Source organism: Procambarus clarkii, chromosome 10 (assembly GCF_040958095.1).
Source record: "Procambarus clarkii isolate CNS0578487 chromosome 10, FALCON_Pclarkii_2.0, whole genome shotgun sequence".
Classification (NCBI taxonomy): Eukaryota; Metazoa; Arthropoda; class Malacostraca; order Decapoda; family Cambaridae; genus Procambarus; species Procambarus clarkii.
In genome coordinates, this window is record NC_091159.1 from 22,213,182 (window position 1) to 22,233,453 (window position 20,272).

Below are 20,272 nucleotides of genomic sequence, written 5' to 3' on the forward strand. Positions count from 1 at the left end.
GTCTTCAAAAGATAATATTCTCAAGTTATAACTTATTGTTTTATAACTAACAACACTGCAAACCAGGCATGACAGGGCGGATCTTATCGAAACCTTTAAAATAGGTTTTAAATTTTGAATTTGGAGAATTTGAAGAATTTGAAGAATTTGGAGGATGTAGATCCGGACAATTTCTTCAAAAGGTCGGATGTAACACGAACGAAGAGCAACGGGTTCAAGCTCAACAAGCCACAATGTAGGACAGAAAACACATGTTTTTTCACCCATAGGGTTGTAAACCCTTGGAACCGCCTACCCGCCGAAGCCGTAAACACCAAAACTCTGCTGGGTTTCAAAATACATGAGGACCTTTTATAAAACTCTGCTGGGGTTTTAAAATGGAGGGACCTTAGATAAGCCGCCGGCTTCCTGTCCTCATCGAGGCCACTAGTATTGGTGAAACTATGGTTAAAGTAAATTCAGATAAATTGTCGGTTTAAAATATAAACAGTATGCTCTGAAAACCGTTTTCCTTTAAGAATTTGGTTTTCTGTAAATAAATTATCGGGTACACTCAAATAGTTTTCGAATTCTATATTACACATTATCGTCAATAATACTTCTAATTATTGTAAGTTACTCCTAATTAACGTAACCAAACTTAATGAAATCTAAAGTAACCAAACCTCACCCTAACATTAGTGTAGATAATAGCAGTAATTAAGTGGTTGTTCTACATAATTAGTGGTGCCGAGGACCCAAGGGGTGACCCAAGAGGTCCTCAACGCCAGGGGCAGTGATCCAAGAAGTCCTCAACGCCAGGGCAGTGATCCAAGAAGTCCTCAACGCCAGTAACAGTGATCCAAAAAGTCCTCAACGCCAGTAACAGTGACCCAAGAAGTCCTCAACGCCAGTGGCAGTGACCCAGGAAGTCCTCAACGCCAGTAGCAGTGATCCAAGAAGTCCTCAACGCCAGTGGCAGTGGCCCAAGAAGTCCTCAACGCCAGTGGCAGTGGCCCAAGAAGTCCTCAACGCCAGTGGCAGTGGCCCAATAAGTCATCAACGCCAGTGGCAGTGGCCCAAGAGGTCATCAACGCCAGTGGCAGTGACCCAAGAGGTCCTCAACGCCAGTAGCAGTGGCCCAAGAAGTCCTCAACGCCCGTAGCAGTGACCCAAGAGGTCCTCAACGCCAGAAGCAGTGGCCCAAGAGGTCATCAACGCCAGTAGCAGTGGCCCAAGAAGTCCTCAACGCCAGTGGCAGTGGCCCAAGAGGACCTCAACGCCAGTGGCAGTGACTCAAGAGGTCATCAACGCCAGTTACAGTGATCCAAGAAGTCCTCAACGCCAGTTACAGTGATCCAAGAGGTCCTCAACGCCAGTAGCAGTGGCCCAAGAAGTCCTCAACGCCAGTGGTAGTGACCCAAGAGGTCCTCAACGCCAGTTACAGTGATCCAAGAAGTCCTCAACGCCAGGGCAGTGATCCGAGAAGTCATCAACGCCAGGGGCAGTGATCCAAGAAGTCCTCAACGCCAGTAGCAGTGATCCAAGAAGTCCTCAACGCCAGTTACAGTGATCCAAGAAGTCCTCAACGCTAGGGCAGTGATCCAAGAAGTCATCAACGCTAGGGCAGTGATCCAAGTCCTCAACGCCAGTTACAGTGATCCAAGAAGTCCTCAACGCCAGTTACAGTGATCCAAGAAGTCCTCAACGCCAGTTACAGTGATCCAAGAAGTCCTCAACGCCAGTTACAGTGATCCAAGAAGTCCTCAACGCCAGGGCAGTGATCCAAGAAGTCTTCAACGCTACGGCTGTGATCCAAGTCCTCAACGCCAGCTACAGTGATCCAAGAAGTCCTCAACGCCAGTTACAGTGATCCAAGAAGTCCTCAACGCCAGTTACAGTGATCCAAGAAGTCCTCAACGCCAGTTACAGTGATCCAAGAAGTCCTCAACGCCAGGGCAGTGATCCAAGAAGTCCTCAACGCCAGTAGCAGTGATCCAAGAAGTCCTTAACGCCAGGGCAGTGATCCAAGAAGTCCTCAACGCCAGTTACAGTGATCCAAGAAGTCCTCAACGCCAGTAGCAGTGATCCAAGAAGTCCTCAACGCCAGTTACAGTGATCCAAGAAGTCCTCAACGCCAGTTACAGTGATCCAAGAAGTCATCAACGCCAGGGCAGTGATCCAAGTCTTCAACGCCAGTGGCAGTGACCAAGGAGGTCCTCAACGTCCGTGGCAGTGACCCAAGAGGTCCTCAACGTCAGTGACAGAGAGGCAGGTACTTCATACAAAAATGTGGCTAACACCCTCTGACCACAAACAAGTTATGAGTTAAATTACTCAATTAGATATTTAACAGTACAGTATATTATATAGCTGACCAGGCACGGTACATTCTCCTGAAGCGTTGTTACTGGGATACAGTACCATGGCGCTCCGTGCTGTGTTATTTGGGAACAGCCCCATGGGGCTCTGTGCTGTACTATTTGGGAACAGCCCCATGGGGCTCTGTGCTGTACTATTTGGGAACAGCCCCATGGGGCTCTGTGCTGTACTATTTGGGAACAGCCCCATGGGGCTCTGTGCTGTACTATTTGGGTATAGCCCCGTGGGGCTCTGTGCTTTACTATTTGGGTATAGCCCCGTGGGGCTTTGTGCTGTACTATTTGGGTATAGCCCCGTGGGGCTCTGTGCTTTACTATTTGGGTATAGCCCCGTGGGGCTTTGTGCTGTACTATTTGGGTATAGCCCCGTGGGGCTCTGTGCTTTACTATTTGGGTATAGCCCCGTGGGGCTCTGTGCTTTACTATTTGGGTATAGCCCCGTGGGGCTCTGGGCTGTGCTATTTGGGTATAGCCCCGTGGGGCTCTGTGCTGTACTATTTGGATACAGTTCTGTGGCCTGTGTTATCCTGTGTTTAGGATAACCTAACCTGTGAATTCATCCCGAAAACAGCGTAACAATATTTTAGTGAAGTCACATGCAGCTATGCAGATACAGTTAAGAGAGCTTCTAGCCTTATACGAAACCACATAATGTGCAGTCGCATAGGATGAAAACATGATCGTTGAGTATGTGAGAGCAGTCACTCCGAGAATAAAACAAAGGTATTAATAACAAACTCTGACCACGAAGTGCTGCTGGTGGGTACTAACTAATCTTTCCTGGAGAACATGTTTACATTCCGTTTGTGCATGGTGCTGTATGGATCTGATGATTGCGCTGGGAAGCATGAGCCAAGTGGACACGTTGGTTCGACGTTGAATTAACGTTGCTCTTGGATATTGTCCCCACTGGGTGGGAGGTGGGCGGAGGGGGCGGTGGGGCGGCGTGTCCTGGGGAGAGGACCCGTGGCGCCGCGGACTTAGAGGTATTGCGTAGTAAGAAGCAAACCCGCCTCCGTTCTCCTCTACCACAGGCAACAACCAGGTAAACACTGGCCTTTGATTTACCTGTGGTGGGTTTATAAGACCACTCATATCCTGCATGTACCTGGTTACCTGGTTGATACCTGGTTGATGGGGTTCTGGGAGTTCTTCTACTCCCCAAGCCCGGCCCGAGGCCAGGCTCGACTTGTGAGAGTTTGGTCCACCAGGCTGTTGCTTGGAGCGGCCCGCAGGCCCACATACCCACCACAGCCCGGTTGGTCCGGCACTCCTTGGAGGAATAAATCTAGTTTCCTCTTGAAAATTCTCCTTACTCGTAGCTACAGGTGAGCTACGAGTAAACTGACATAATACCGGTGAGTGTCTTAACGCTGGTCGGCGGCACTACCCGCTGTCCACACATTCAAATACAATTAGTTTTAATTCAGTCGTATCGAGAATTATAATGAGATAAAGGATTATCCACAACAACTTGGCTCTCACAACCCTCTACATTTTGTACCAAGTCGTCTACGCACTCCGGGTCCTCCATTGCTGACTCATCATCCGTTTGATTAATTATAACATCTCTAACAACTAAGCTTTTCTACGCGGACCTTCAGCCTGGCTTTCACAACACTAGGGGAGCCGTGACCATGGCTGACGTATTCTGACGATGGCGTCAACGAAGCACCCCATTAGCCGGTGGCTGAGCGGACAGAACACTGAACGCGTGATCCTGTGGTCCCGGGTTCGATCCCGGGCGACGGAGAGTAACAATGGGCAGAGTTTCTTTCACCCTGTTGCCCCTGTTACTTAGCAGTAAATAAGTACCTGGGAGTTAGTCAGCTGTCACGGGCTGCTTCCTGGGGGGTGGAGGCCTGGTCGAGGACCGGGCCGCGGGGACACTAAACCCCGAAATCATCTCAAGATAACCTCAAGATAGCCGGCCAATCTCCCTTGAGAGGTAACATTAAACAACTGCTTCTCCCCACTCTTCGATATAACTAAGAACTCCACAGCCGGACACAATTGCCAAGCGGATTGATTATTATTTCACTTTCGCCTGGCGTTCCGCGAGCGCTATGTCATGGGTTCGTATCCTGGCCGGGGAGGATTTACTGGGCGCGAATCCTTAACTGTAGCCTCTGTTTAACGCAACAGTAAAATGTGTACTTGGATGAAAAAACTATTCTTCGCGGCGGGGATCGTATTCCAGGGACCTGCCCGAAACGCTACGCGTACTAGTGGCTGTACAAGAATGTAACAACTCTTGTATATATCTCAAAAAAAAAAAAAATATGCACTTGGAATATAATTACGTGATTTAATTATGTGAAAACATTCACATATAACAATTAATACAACGAACGACTGTGTATTGACATACAGCAATCAACGAATATTGTATTCCTTGACAGATAATGTGTTATTTATATGTAAAAGAGCTGGAAATTCTTGTTCCCATGATGCTGTGACCTCAGGTGGCCTGGGTGTGGTCCTGGCTGTATTGCTCCCAACTCCTTACTATTATTGCACAACAAAGATATCTTAGAACCCCAGAGAAGAATTGAGAAATGTACAAAATGTACTTACGGCCAGTGGCTTATCTACTGATTCTCTATAACTGGTTACGCAACGACTCTAAATGACTGAAATTGCGAATAACATTAATAAAAGCAGAAGTTTGGGGAGGTTGATGGTACAGCGGGTGGGGGTGGGGCGGCCTTGGCGGCTCTGGGTGGGTAAAACAACCGGGCTGAGGGTGGCAGGCGGGGGGTGGGCTGGGCCGAGGGTGGGCAGGCAGGGGGTGTTGGCCTTGGCAGGAGTGGCGGGAGGGGGGGGGGTGAGTTGGCTACAAGGACAAGTGCACACACACACTCATCATTGAACAGGACTGAGTAGGCTCAACACGACGCCATCATCATTGGGCCAGACTGAGCGCCACCTTGTCGCCCGGATGGTAAAGGGGTGCTGGCGCCTGGCGTGCCGACTGGTCAAGGCGTAAGTTCATCGCCAGTCACGCAGGGACACCTCACAATGCACCTCCTGCTTCGCACTTCCTAGTGTAACGGTGCTGCAAGGTGCCGTCTTTCTCCCGTTTGCTTCTTGATGCCAACGTTTAAGGGTAACCATTAACAATAGCCAAACGTCACACGTGTTCCACGCTGCCACAATGCCTTAACGGTGCTCCCACAATTTTCATCATTATCATATTCCTTGTTCGGGGTACACAGCCAGAGGCCTTCCGCGTGAGCCAGCGCCACGGCTATCACCTGTATTGTGAATCTGGCGCCAGCCTGGGTTTCCTTGAAGTTAGAGATGCCCCATTGTCTTAAGGAAAATATTTACGGTCCATGAGGCATGAGTGTATTCCGTCGCTCTGTTATATCTAAAGACATACCAAACACATCTGACAATGGAACATAACAGCTACACGTAATTTGTCGTCAATATGAGTTCACAGTGAAATTTGTCTATAAATTCCTGTGTATCTTACGATGCTTTGGGAGGGACTTGCTGCTGGAATTCGTTCAGATAAATCATTTACTGCGGTGGTTGGTATACTCTCGGCGTCCACACTAATTAGTATTTATTCAAGGCAAATATATATTTAGTTCACTTTTGACGAGTCTATCGTATCTTGTGCTTCTGGCCACATCATATTTCCGGTGCGAATGCTGACATTATGAATTGTGTAGCAAAGGAAATAGTTCGTATTAAAAAACTTAATATTATATTTTATATAATCAAAACTAACATAAATTGTATAGGAAGAAACACATGGCAAAAACGTCATTCAATAAAAACTAGGAAAGTCTGACTCTAATTACACAATTACCGGCCACGTTTCAAGTTGTGACTCAGTACAAATATACGTCCTTAATCCAAGTCTAACTTTATCAAGTTACTCCAGTTTTTGCACAGCAAAATACTTTGGCCGATAATAATTTAACACAATTATTGGTTTTAGACACTTTCAACAGTTATTTTACTTTATTTTGTAAATTTTACAGGAAAATTGAACGATATTACCTGTACACGTTATTGGTATTTTTATCTTCGTGCTCCTTACCTCTGTTCTCTCTCTCCTGGTGACTGTGGCTCCCAGAGTCAAGCAGAGGCAGCTCCCATACTGTAATCTGTGGTTATACTGTAATCTGTGGTTGTATGGCGGGTGTGGAGGGGTGGAGTATTGAGAGTCGGTGGGATTGATTTGGGTAGGATGGGATGGTGTGGAGTCGGGTGGGATGGGGTGGTGTGGAGTCGGGTGGGATGGGGTGGTGTGGAGTCGGGTGGGATGGGGTGGTGTGGAGTCGGGTGGGATGGGGTGGTGTGGAGCAGAGTTGGGTGGAGTGGGGGAGTGATAAGGTGGGTGGGGGCTGAGGTATGGGTTGTCTGGCTTCCTGCACACTACGGCCTTGAACGTTCGTTCACGTCAGCAGCTGTGCAGACATTTTATGTGATTCAAAGTCAGCTCTTGAAGCACTTGAAAATCTAACAACACAAAACATTCATCTGACAGTGTGATATTATAATTGCCAGAATTAGAATGGGATAGCGTTATTCACCGTATCGACACGTTTTGCAACGCGTTACTCAATAGACATATGCGTGACTCATGAAGACTGACTGAGTAAATGACTGCGTGAAATAGCCTTGGCCTAGGCTAGGGAGACCTTTGAAGCCTGAAGAAATAGGATATAAATAAATATATATATATATATATATATATATATATATATATATATATATATATATATATATATATATATATATATATATATATATATATAAGGCACAACTCTCCTAAACACGAGAGTCAAGTATACAACTTTAGAACACTTTCCCACCAGGAGACTCGAACCCTAGCCAGCACAGAAGCCTTCCAGCAACTGGCATAACAGGTACGCCTTAACCCTCTCCACCACCTGCTCAGACCCTTAAAAGAGATGGTAATTTCGGAGTATTTAAATACCACAAAGATCACCACCTCCCAAGAGCACTAGAGCAAGTGAGGGGTCATTTAGACGTTAATTTCATCATGTCCCTGTTAATATGGGAAGACACAGTGTCTATGCTTAAGGCACAACTCTCCTAAACACGAGAGTCAAGTATACAACTTTAGAACACTTTCCCACCAGGAGACTCGAACCCTAGCCAGCACAGACCATCTCTTTTAAGGGTCTGAGCAGGTGGTGGAGAGGGTTAAGGCGTACCTGTTATGCCAGTTGCTGGAAGGCTTCTGTGCTGGCTAGGGTTCGAGTCTCCTGGTGGGAAAGTGTTCTAAAGTTGTATACTTGACTCTCGTGTTTAGGAGAGTTGTGCCTTATATATATATATATATATATATATATATATATATATATATATATATATATATATATATATATATATATATATATATATTCAATGTGAATGCTGATATACAGGCTTAACTGAGTTAACAATGAATGCAACTAGCAATTATGGCATGATGCTGCGAGCTTCGTCACCTTCACACTGAACACGATAACGGTACACCTGTTGGCCGCGTTCGTTGAGTTCCTACAGGAGGCCTCATTACATATACAGCAAACTTAGAATAAAATTTGTTCCATGTATTATTCCCATAATATGTACATTATTCTATGCCTCACAAAACTAACAAACTTGATGATTTAAGAGAGCTTAAAAGTGGTGCTGTTGAGTTGTCTTTTAACAAAAACTGTTGCGTTTAACAGGTGTGATTACGAAAGACCAAAGGTTAGATATGTTTTTCTGCTTCATAACAAGGTTGCAAGGTCAGAGTGAATCGTCTGTCGCAATACAAGTTGAAGGACAAAGAAGTCTTCATTACATAACTCTATGAATAATGATATCGTACATACGACGATGGCAGCGAGCGCCCATTCCCAGAAATTTTCAAACAAGATTAGTGTTAAAGGGTTATACTATCCTCACATTTAAGAATCTTGTATATGTACGACATTTTCAATAATATTTATAAGTTAGATTTACAAGAACAAATTTTACACGTGGAGGTAATTCCTGAATGGCTGAGTTAATTTAATAAATATTATATATTAATATAATTTTTTTTTTTTTTTAGAAATTTCAGAAATTATGGACTACACAATTATTACACAATGGTATTATTTCTGTAGATATTGAAACAGTTACTTATGAGTGGATTAATTTCCGATAATTTTCAGTATAAATGTTAAGAGTATTTTTTAATGGACTGCATACTTCCATGAATCTTAAGCCCAGTTGCCATAAAAACTGTTACTTACCATCATTGCTCTTCCAGGAGGTGCTGGAAGTGCAGGCGTCACACGATCGATCAATCGATTGATCGTGAGAGATGTATTGTTTTAAGTATTCAAAAGTATATATAATAAATAAATTAATCGGAAACAGATTGTAAAATTGCACTCGTTTACTCGTCCACAGTGAAATTTAAAATTAACGCCAAAGTATTACATTATTGTTAATTTCTTGTATATTCTACTGCAAGTTATTTATTAGATTGGGTGTAAAACTATTTGATTTTTTATTGAAGGCAAATATGGCAATGTTACCAGTTAATTCCATGTTACTATGAAATGATGCTGACAGATTTGTAGATTTATCAGTATAAGTTAGATATTATTACGGAGTTGGGTTCACGATAAGGACCTATATTACAGCGTCAAATCCATGTTATATTACCATGTCAAGACCATGTTAAATTACCATGTCAAGACCATGTTAAATTACCACGTCAAGTCTATGATTAAACGTACATTCATGACCTTGATAGTAATAAAGACCAGGCCATTAGATTTTACAGGGTCAGAAAAGAGACGCACTTGAAGGTGGAATAAAAAGTTGTGTGTTTCATGAACACAGCAGCAGGAAGTCTCTTTCCTGTCCCTTAAAGTTTTTGTGGTCATTTATGGTCAAGAAATTCCCCCATATGACCTGGCTTTAGTTATAAATTTTCAAGTTCACGAATGAAGTTTTTAACATGGACATGATGTAGAAATATTTCGACAACTTTAGCAACTTTAGCCGGGATTGGTCTGAGTAAAATATTGCACTTTTGAATCACTTAAGAGTTGTGAAGGAGACGAAGATCTTACAAGTTGGTTGATACCTGGTTGATGGGGTTCTGGGAGTTCTTCTACTCCCCAAGCCCGGCCCGAGGCCAGGCTCGACTTGTGAGAGTTTGGTCCACCAGGCTGTTGCTTGGAGCGGCCCGCAGGCCCACATACCCACCACAGCCCGGTTGGTCCGGCACTCCTTGGAGGAATAAATCTAGTTTCCTCTTGAAGATGTCCACGGTTGTTCCGGCAATATTTCTTATGCTCGCTGGGAGGACGTTGAACAACCGCGGACCTCTGATGTTTATACAGTGTTCTCTGATTGTGCCTATGGCACCTCTGCTCTTCACTGGTTCTATTCTACATTTTCTTCCATGTCGTTCACTCCAGTATGTTGTTATTTTACTGTGTAGATTTGGTACTTGGCCCTCCAGTATCTTCCAGGTGTATATTATTTGATATCTCTCTCGTCTTCTTTCTAGTGAGTACATTTGGAGGGCTTTGAGACGATCCCAATAATTTAGGTGCTTTATTGCGTCTATGCGTGCCGTATATGTTCTCTGCATTCCCTCTATTTCAGCAATCTCTCCTGCTTTGAAGGGGGAAGTGAGTACTGAGCAGTACTCAAGACGGGACAACACAAGTGCCTTGAAGAGTACGTGATGTAAGTGATGTAAGTGTAAGTGATGTCTTAGAGGAATTGCATGAATGTAATGTGAGAGCAGAGAGAAGGGCTTTAAAATCTCACATAAATATAACTCACCACAATGACACAGACGTTGCAGTCAATTAGCATGCAATAAGGATGAAGTTGAATTAGATCTAGGTATCCCCGTCTCTGTTGTTAATTGCTCCAAACACTTAGGTTTAATAGGAGAGAAATTACTGAATATACAAGCCTGAAAATACCTGTATAAAAAGCTATGATTTGTTTAGATCCGAAATCTATATATTATATATATATTATATATATATATATATATATATATATATATATATATATATATATATATATATATATATATATATATATATATATATATATATATATATATATGGGCAGCACAAAACGTCTACCAGACAATGCGACATAGAATTGTCAGGATCATTGGGCTACCGTTACCTGTGGCTGGTTGCTGCAGATGACGAATCTCCCAATCGTGAGCACTCCGGGTGCAAACTCTGTGAGCAGGAACTGCGGCATGATCTCACACTACAATACTGAATGTCCAATCATTAGACCCTTCAGACCTGCCGGCATGAGGTACCTGGAGCTTTGCAATTACTTTATTAACTCTCGCGTTCTTGAGGATATCCTCTTAATGCAACCAAAATTTGCCAGGGCAGACTACTGCTCACACATTTACGTGAATTTACCAGAGGGCCATTGTCTCTCTAGTGGAATCGATGAGGACAGGAAGCCGGCGGCTTGTCAAATGTCCCTCCACTTATCCTGATGAGTTTAACGAGCAGGATTTCGTAAGTCAACAATGTTTTAGCATTTACAGCTTCGGCGGGTAGACGGTTCCATGGTTTTATAACTCTATTGGTGAAAAAGTATCTTCTATTGAGCTTGAAACCGTTGTTTCATGGTTGTGTTACTTCTGACCTTTTAAAGAAGTTGTCTAGATCAACATCCTCCAAACTGTTCAGATATTTTAAAATCTTCGATGAGATCAGCCCTGTCATGTTTGGTTTGCAGTGTTGTTAACCCTGAGGCCCTCAACCGTCCCTGGGATGAGAATCGACTTAGTTCAGGTATGATTTTTGTTGCCCGGTTCTGAACTTTCTTTAAAGCAGATATGTCTTTCTGAAGATGAGGTCTCCATGCTTGGATACAATAATCCAAGTGGAGGCGCAACAGAGATTTATATCGTTGAATAACTGCCTTCTTCTCCTTACAGTCAAAGGTTTGCTTAACTATTCCTAAAGTTTGGATATTTTTTTTAAGCAGCTCCCACTTGTTATGCAACCATCCTGTGAGATGGGGACTTTTTAGTATCACTCCTACATTATTCATTCTCGTGTTCTTAATGATATCCTCATAATGCATTCAAAATTTGCCACTGTAGACTACTGATCACACTCACTCATACTTTATAACTAAGTATCCTGTGTGATGGGGATTCTTTAGTATCACGTAGCTAGGTTTTGTCACACTATTTACCATTCTTACATAGTCTTAGAGTGGTCGCACAAATGCTGATGTACCTACATGTGTTAATACAAAAAAATGGCCGTTGAAGACATTATTTCTGCCACGATTATGAGCACCGCCATATAGGGCCGGTTAGCCTTCTGAATTCTAGACAAGGAAGCGTTTCAAATCCCGATTGCAACTTATGAGAGACCCACTCTAGATAATGCATCTTCAGCATGGAACCCATATTAGAAGAAATACAACATAAAGCTAGAGAAGTACGGTGGAACGCCCCACAGCTTGTCGCAAAATTCTAGGAATGAACTACAAAAATACTCAGAACTGAATTTTGTCTTCTTTATCCCACCAGATGGCAGGAACAACGCGGAGATACGATAACAAAGATTTGAAGTACACACGACAAAATAGATACAAAAAAAAGTTCGGGAATGAGGGATAATGGAACGAAGGAACTTCTAGTTATTTTGGAGGCGGAAATAAGTCACAGTGGTATCATGAAGAACATTTTTTAGTTGTAAATGTCTGAGTTAAATGGATTATTGTTGAAGACTTCTCAATGCACTGCTTCATAGGTAAATACAATAAGACATATAGGCAGAAATTCATTCCATTAACTCAGCTGGAGTGACGTGGCTTAGGAGCTGCAGCTCGATCCTGTAACTACATTCCCCGACTGAGATCTGGAAGAGCTACAGACTTGAGATCTCAGCAGCTACAGCTTGACCTTGGAGCACATTTATGGGAGTGAACACCAAGACAAGAAGGTACCGTCCGGCTGCCCTGTCAGCCTCCCAACAAGAACCACACGCGACTTCACAAGCCGCCGACGTTTACACCAACTCATTTACCCCGACCCAACCTGAGCCAACCTGTGTTTGCACTGTCTAGAACCCTTGCCATCAGTTGAATTAAACATATGCTTTCCACATATTTTTGTATAGATCCTTTAGTCCTCCGCGTTTACACTCTGGACACTGATGGGCTGGCTGACAAAGGGACGAAGACTCGGTTAAATATGTTTTACAGTGAGAGAATCTTGACACGATGAGACAAGAGTGTGTGTGTGTGTGTGTGTGTGATGATCGTTCCGTCCTGCCAGAGTAGCCGGTTGGGCATGTCCAGCAAAATGTCATTTATTCCACTTGTATGTTCTTAAAACATTCCACGTTCCAAAACATTCCAAAACAGAACTTCCGCGTTCCTCTGTGTTCCGGGCACCGTACAGACAACACACATATAAAAAATGACAGGAATACATTTGTATTCCTGTCACTGTCAAGAGACTGAGAACATTTGTAATAAAGTAATTGTATATTACAACGATTATTATTTCTACTGCTACTATTAATATCTGTGTTGTGATAACTTTAGCTAACATTCATGTTTTGTATTAAGTACAATACTTCTAGATCTGGCGTGGAAAGGGACTGACAGCTGAGTGAACAGCACTTCGGATTCGTAGTCCTGAGGTTCCGGGTTCGATCTCCTGTGAAGGCGGAAACAAATGTGCAGAGTTTCTTTCACCTTGATGCCCCTATTCACCTAGCAGTAAATAGGTATCTGGGAGTTAGACAGCTGCTACGGGCTGCTTCCTGGGAGTGTGGCCTGGTCGAGGACCGGGCCGCGTGGACGCTAAGCCCCGAAATCATCTCAAGATATACCATTACGGGCTCACCATAGTCCTTGCTACATGGACACTTCGTTCTGAGTAGCTAAATCTAAAACAACAACATCTCAAGATAACCTCAAGACAGATAGTCAGGAGAGGAAGATGCTGATGTCTGGAGGCCAATAATGGCTGGGAACGGCGGGTTTGGACACTAAAACCTCAAGGAAATCCACCGGAGAATTTCCCAGCCACTTAAGAACTTACTGACGTGTAATTTATACTTTCATAAAAGAAGTTGTGTAAATAACTTACGACCATAATTATTGTTGTGTTTACTATGTGTGTTAAGTGTTATTGTTTTGTTTAGTGTGATATGTGTTATTGTTTTGTTTAGTGTGATACGTGTTATTGTTTTGTTTAGTGTGATATGTGTTATTGTTTTGTTTAGTGTGATATGTTATTGTTTTGTTTAGTGTGATACGTGTTATTGTTTTGTTTAGTGTGCTAAGTGTTATTGTTTTGTTTAGCACGTGTGCTACTTGTTTTGTTTAGCAGGTACACTAATTGTTATTGTTTTGTTTCTGTGTGCACTACTTCTTGTTTCGTGTGTACACTACATGTTGTTTAGTTTAGTGTGTACACTAAATGTTATTACTATGTTTACTACGTACACTAATAGTTATGTTCAAGTTTAAGTACGTTTACTGAGACAATAAAATGCATCTCAAAGGACTAGAGTAGCTTAGGCTGTTTCTACCTTTCTCTACTTCAAGTCCCTCAAGGAGGGGGGGGGGGAGCACAAATCCAGTGAGCACAAACCCGACAAATCACAGTACAGGAATCCCATTTAACACTGCAGGTTAATATAGTAAACACAGCATATAAGTGTTACACTCTCGGGGCAAAGTGTTTGTAGTTCCTTAAAGTATTCTATCATATCATTATCATACAAACAATTTGAAGTCATACAATGCTTCAAATAGTTATGGTTTGTTTACGGTGTGCACTGCCCACGTAACTTGGTCACAGACACACAGCTACACACACACAGCTACACACAGCTACACACACACACACACACACACACACACACACACACACACACACACACACACACTACACACACACACACACACACACACACACACACACACACACAGCTACACACAGCTACACCTTGCAAAATGAAGCTATGCGTCTCATCCTTGGGGCTCCAAAGTCCACGAGAATAGTTAATATGAGAGCAGAGTTAAAATTACCTACCATAAGTGAGAGAATTTTGTCTATTAGCATAGTTTTCGGCGTGAAGGCATTGAGTAGATCTAGACAACACATGAAGTTTCAAGCTAAACTTTCTAATATGCTGCACTCACCTGAGGTCTATAGAAGAAGAACGAAATCTGATTATGTATATTGGTTCTACAAGGTAGCCAACTCCATCAAAATATTAAATATGTACCCAACTCAACTAATGATTAATCAGCCAACTACTCCATGGGATAACTGGGATCTATCAGTTGATTTTGTAAATGCGCCCAAGAAAGATAGTGTGCACACAACATTATTAAAACAGTTAACACTGAAAAGCATCACTGAAAGTACTCAGAGTATGGGTAACGATGTTTATCAGTGCTATACCGACGGCTCTGTAGAAGAAGGTGGACGATGTACCGGATGTGCATGTAACATATTTGAACAATCTTCTCTCGTACATACAGCAATGAAGCGCGTCAATGACTGGGCAAGTACAACTCAAACCGAACTTGCAGGCATATACCTTGCCACTGAATTTTTAAAAGACAAAGGCAGTGGACTTATATACTGTGACTCGCAGAGTGCACTCCTGGCACTGAATGCACATAGTAGTGACACCCAGAAAATAGTCAGTGATATTCGAATGAATGTTTTAGCTGCTAAAGAAAACAGATTTGAGATTAAATTCCTATGGATACCATCACATGTTGGCATCTCAAGGCATGACACTGTTGATATGCTTGCTAAGACAGCCTGCAGAAAACCAGTGGTAGAAATTGATATGGGTGTTTCATTAGCAGTGACAAAGAGAATACTTAAACAAATATCTAATGAAAATCTCACCGACCTAACAAATTCACAAAGACCTGAAAGTTGTAGCATTAAATATTATGATAGATATCGTGAGGAGACATTCACATATGGGACTAATAGAACAAGAACCCGGCAATGTGATGTTATAGTGGCCAGAATACGCCTGGGATATAGACGTATCTGGCAGCTTTCTCAAAACCCAAATGTCGAGTACACAATGTGTCAACTTTGTGAAAGAGAAAACATGCACTCTCTTGAACATTATATTGTAGAATGTCCCATACTGAATGACTTTCGCCCTCCTGGGCTAAGGTATGCTGAACTCTGTAATTACTATATGAGTACTGGAACACTTGATGATATATTGGACTTGTATCCAAGATTGACCATGTAATATATCACTTATTCAATGTTATATTCAATATATCATTTATTCAATGTTATATGATGTAACTATATAACCTGAGCTTGTAAAAGCACCTTCATCACCTTCAGTGATTAAGTGCTTAATTGCACACTAGTTTCTTTATCAGCTATCTCACCCTGTCAGAGTAAATGAGACAGATGTATGTGAATGCATGTGTGTGTATATGTATGTATATGTATGGGTATAAAGTATATATGGAAGCTGATCAGAATTACATTTCACCTTTGTGAATGTACATTAATGACACTATGTAAAAGTCACATCAAACACTTTATGTAGGGCATACGTAAATCTGTGTATCTATGTATTTACGTATGTAGGTTAGCTTAGCATTTTAAAAGCACCGAATCACCTTCTGTGGTTGAGTGTTCAATAAACCCTTGAACTCTATATTTAACATTTCTCTAACCCTGTCCATGGAGGACAGAAGAAAATGTATATATGCTGGTTAGCATTGTAAATGTCTGGCCACGTTTGTGGTAGAAAATAATAAAAAAAAAAAAAAAAAAAAAAAACAGCTACACACACACACACACACACATACACACACACTACACACACACACACACACACACACACTACACACACACACACACTACACACACACACACACACACACACACACACACACACACACACACACACACACACACACACACACACACACACACACACACAGCTACACAACTAGGCGAGTACAGACACGGCTCATGTGCCTGGTCTCAGCGTGACAAGTATCACCACCGCCGCTCACAACATATATGTATAACAGAAGATCTAAACATATTGAAATTCTCTTTAGTATAGAGTCTACATAACGAAAATAACTTCCAGAAATTTAAGATTATTCTCAGATATCAGAAAACATATCTATAATGAAATAATAATTATAATTACAATAAAAGGGGGAGAGCGCACGCGCACACACAGTTATGCCACCAGACTAGTCCCAGAACTGAGAGGTATGAACTACGAGGAAAGGCTACAGGAGGTACACATCACGTTCCTGGAAGACAGAAGAGTAAAGGGGGAGACATGATAACCACCTACAAGATTTTTACTGGAATTGATAGGGAAGATAAAGACAGATTCTTTAACAATGTTGGTACATGCACAAAGGGACACAGGTGGAAGCTGAGTACCCAATGAGCCAGAGACATTAGAAGGAACTTTGACAGTGTCATACTTATAATAATAATAATAATAATAATAATAATAATAATTTATTTGCAAGAAGGTACAATGCGTTGGTGAGATTATATAATATTGGTAATGTTACATTCATGCAGAGCCACTAATACGCATAGCGTTTCGGGCAGGCCCCTTAATCTAACATATCAGGTAAGATAAAAGGGTAGTTAGGGGAGAAATCCACAAGGGCCGTGACGAGGATTCGAACCTGCGTCCGAGAGCATCTCTTGGTGAGGGATGCTCTCAGACGCAGGTTCGAATCCTCGTCACGGCCCTTGTGGATTTGTTCATTTGATGCATCACGCAATTGTGATTTCTGTGTGTAAAGGGTAGTTAGGGGATTCGTCAGTTAACAAATGGAATGCATTGGACAGTAATGTGGTGGAAGCAGACTCCATACACAGTTTCAAATGTCGATATGATAAAAGCCCAATAGGCTCAAGAATCTGTACACCAGTTGATTGACGGGCGAGAGGCAGGACAAAAGAGGCGAAGCTCAACCCCCGCAAGCACAACTAGGTGAGTATGTCCCGGACGCAAGATTTATTAAGGCAGTCCCTCGGTAACCTTGGTGGTGCTGGTTCTTGTCCCCGCGTGGCTGGGTGCTAGCTACCTCTCTCATCCTTCCCTCCCCCACCATACAGGCTCTGCCCGTACCAACATTCTCTATACACTGCCAAAGTCACATTGGTTCCAGGAATACGTAATGCCACCATGGAAATTGTAGAAATTTACTGTGAAACTGGAGTCTGAAATAAATTAAACTACTAAGGTAGAAAATGAGAACTCTATCTAACGAGACCCGAAGAGAGAAAGAGAGAGAGAGAGAGAGAGAGAGAGAGAGAGAGAGAGAGAGAGAGAGAGAGAGAGAGAGAGAGAGAGAGAGAGAGAGAGAGAGAGAACGCTGAAGTTTCGTGAAAAGGTGAGCTAGAGAGAGAATAAGTGAAGTCACCTAGTTGTGCTTGCGGGGGTTGAGCCTCAGTTTTTTGGTCTCGCCTCTCAACTGTCAGTCAACTACTGTACAGATTCCTGAACTTATTGGGCTCTATCATATCTACAGTTGAAAATGTATCACCCCTTGTATGTATGTACTTTACCTAAATAAACATTTGAATTTGAATTTGAATTTGAATTTGAATTTGAGTGTGTATAGAGTCTGCCTCCACCACATCACTGCCAAATGCATTCCATTTGTTAACTACCCTGACACTGAATAGGTGTGATTGCGATTGAGTGAAAATCAGAGAATTTTCACCTGTGACAACAGAGTTTGAGCTTCAGCTTTTCTGAGCTGAAGAAGCTCTTCAGATGGACTTCAGCTCTTCTCAGCAGAGTCCTGCCTCTCAACATTCAGTCGCTTGGTGTACAAGTTCCTGAGCGTTTTGAACTTAAGTCATATCTATAGGACTATTTGAAGCTGCTCTTACCTAACAATGGTCACCACTCACAGGGATCTTTCAAGACAATCAACACTGCCAAGTGTGTGGGAGTAATACTGGACACGAAGCACCAGAATGAAACCCACACATACTGAAGCACAAAACGAAATCAAAAAAAGCTTATTGCAATCTTATTGCATAAGCTTGCAATAAGATTGTCACTCGAATTAAGATGACTAAGTTACTAAGTTACGAGAATAGAATGAGGAAACTCACACATCCTTAGAAAAGAGAAGGAACAGGAGGAATACAACTTCCATAAAGTTTTAAGGAAAATAGACGAGGCAGGCAAGGATAGCTTCTTTAAATTGAGGGAAAATAGAACTATTAGGCATCAGTGGAAACCAGAAATGCAAACCCACTCTAAAGAAACAAAGGAATACTCGTATTAGGTAATAAGTGTTTTGTATTGAGAGAACCAGCGGAAGCTGCCTTTATCAACAACTTCAAGAGCAGACACCACATACACAAACATCAAAAGTAAAAAAAAAACACATACCAAAGAATAGGAGGCGGGGTATGAAGAGTAGCCTAAGCACTGACAATGGTATTATCAAAGTATGTGTGGCTCATTCTATTAGTGTACCCTCTTTACCTTTGGCCACGTTTCCTTTCACCTGAGGCTTCTGTTCACCTAGTAGGTAAATAGGCACCTGAGAGTCAGGCAACTGTTGTAGGTTGCATCCTGGGAAAGGTGAGTCGGTGATCTAGGAGGAGGGGGCTTCGATATGCCTAACAGGCTTCTCTTCAACAATGGGCAGGCATATCCACTACGTGCTCGAGTGCGGTGTTGCGCAATGTATGACCCCCGTGTTAACGCCTTTTCCCAGAGCCAGGATTCGTCAGGTTTGTGTCACCTTACGAAACCTGTACATCTTTCCTCAATCATGTACGAGCTACGAAACATCTTAACTCAAAGATTACTATTGTTATGGACGACCTGATAGCTCTTCACAGTTCAGAAAATTATTAAACAAATACAAACTAGCCTCCATGATTGAGGAAAGATGTACAGGTTTCGTAAGTTACCCCGAAATTACTTCAAAAATCCTGGCCCGTCTTATTATATTTCTTAACAGAATTAAGGGTCATTGTATATCATAAAAGAAAATCACAATATGTTATTACTTACCTCGGAATTTCTTAAGTTATAAAGCATCAACCTCATCTTTCATGGCAAGACCAGCGTTAAGTTCTGCGTTCAGATATACTGCAGTAAATTACTACACTAAATTATTACTAACTTATTACTGTTAATTCAACACACCTTAACTAATGGACGCATAATCACCTGCGTGATTCATGACGTCACGACCAACACCATAAGCTCCATCAGCTGGGCGGGCTGTGACGTCACCGTCGCCACCCGTACCAGCTGGAGGACAAGCTATAAATAGCGGAAGCTGTGGGGGCACAGTCGCCGGCAGATCTTACACTGATATTATATGGTTAGCCACATCACAAAACTATGTTAAACGTTGCTATCTAGTTCTTCGAGCGATTAGTGCTCGGGACGTACCAAGATGACCTCCATTCTCTCGACACTCATTACATTTAGCAACAACTTGGGCGGCTTGTCTGGCCATCGCTACTTCCAGCACCACAACACAACCAACACTCCACCCCGCGTTCCAACTTCATCTCTGGCTCTGATTTTGGCGGACCTATCTTAACAGCCTAACAAACTGACGACATTTCCCATTGTCGCGCCTCATCAAATCGAAGAAAAAACGTTTTATTAAGTAAATACAAAACAAAATTGAGAAAACTTTATTTTTTTTAGGAAAATATGGATGACGCTCGGCTTCGCGCGAACGCGCAACCAAATGAGCCACGAATTGCGTATTTTAACAGTTTGGGCCACACTATTTCACTGAGTTTGCGAAGACCGAGACAAAACCACTGCATTTCTATTGAAATATATATTTTACACTAATACAACACCAATGTGTGATAATAATATATAACG

The 20,272-nt window shown here is 42.4% G+C and overlaps 1 protein-coding gene across 1 annotated transcript in view; it reads right to left on the bottom strand.

Annotated features, from left to right (window-relative positions):
* LOC123746684 (leucine-rich repeat-containing protein 20) overlaps window positions 1-20,272 on the bottom strand; it is a 45,192-nt gene that overhangs the window by 11,870 nt on the left and 13,050 nt on the right. The window lies entirely within an intron of this gene.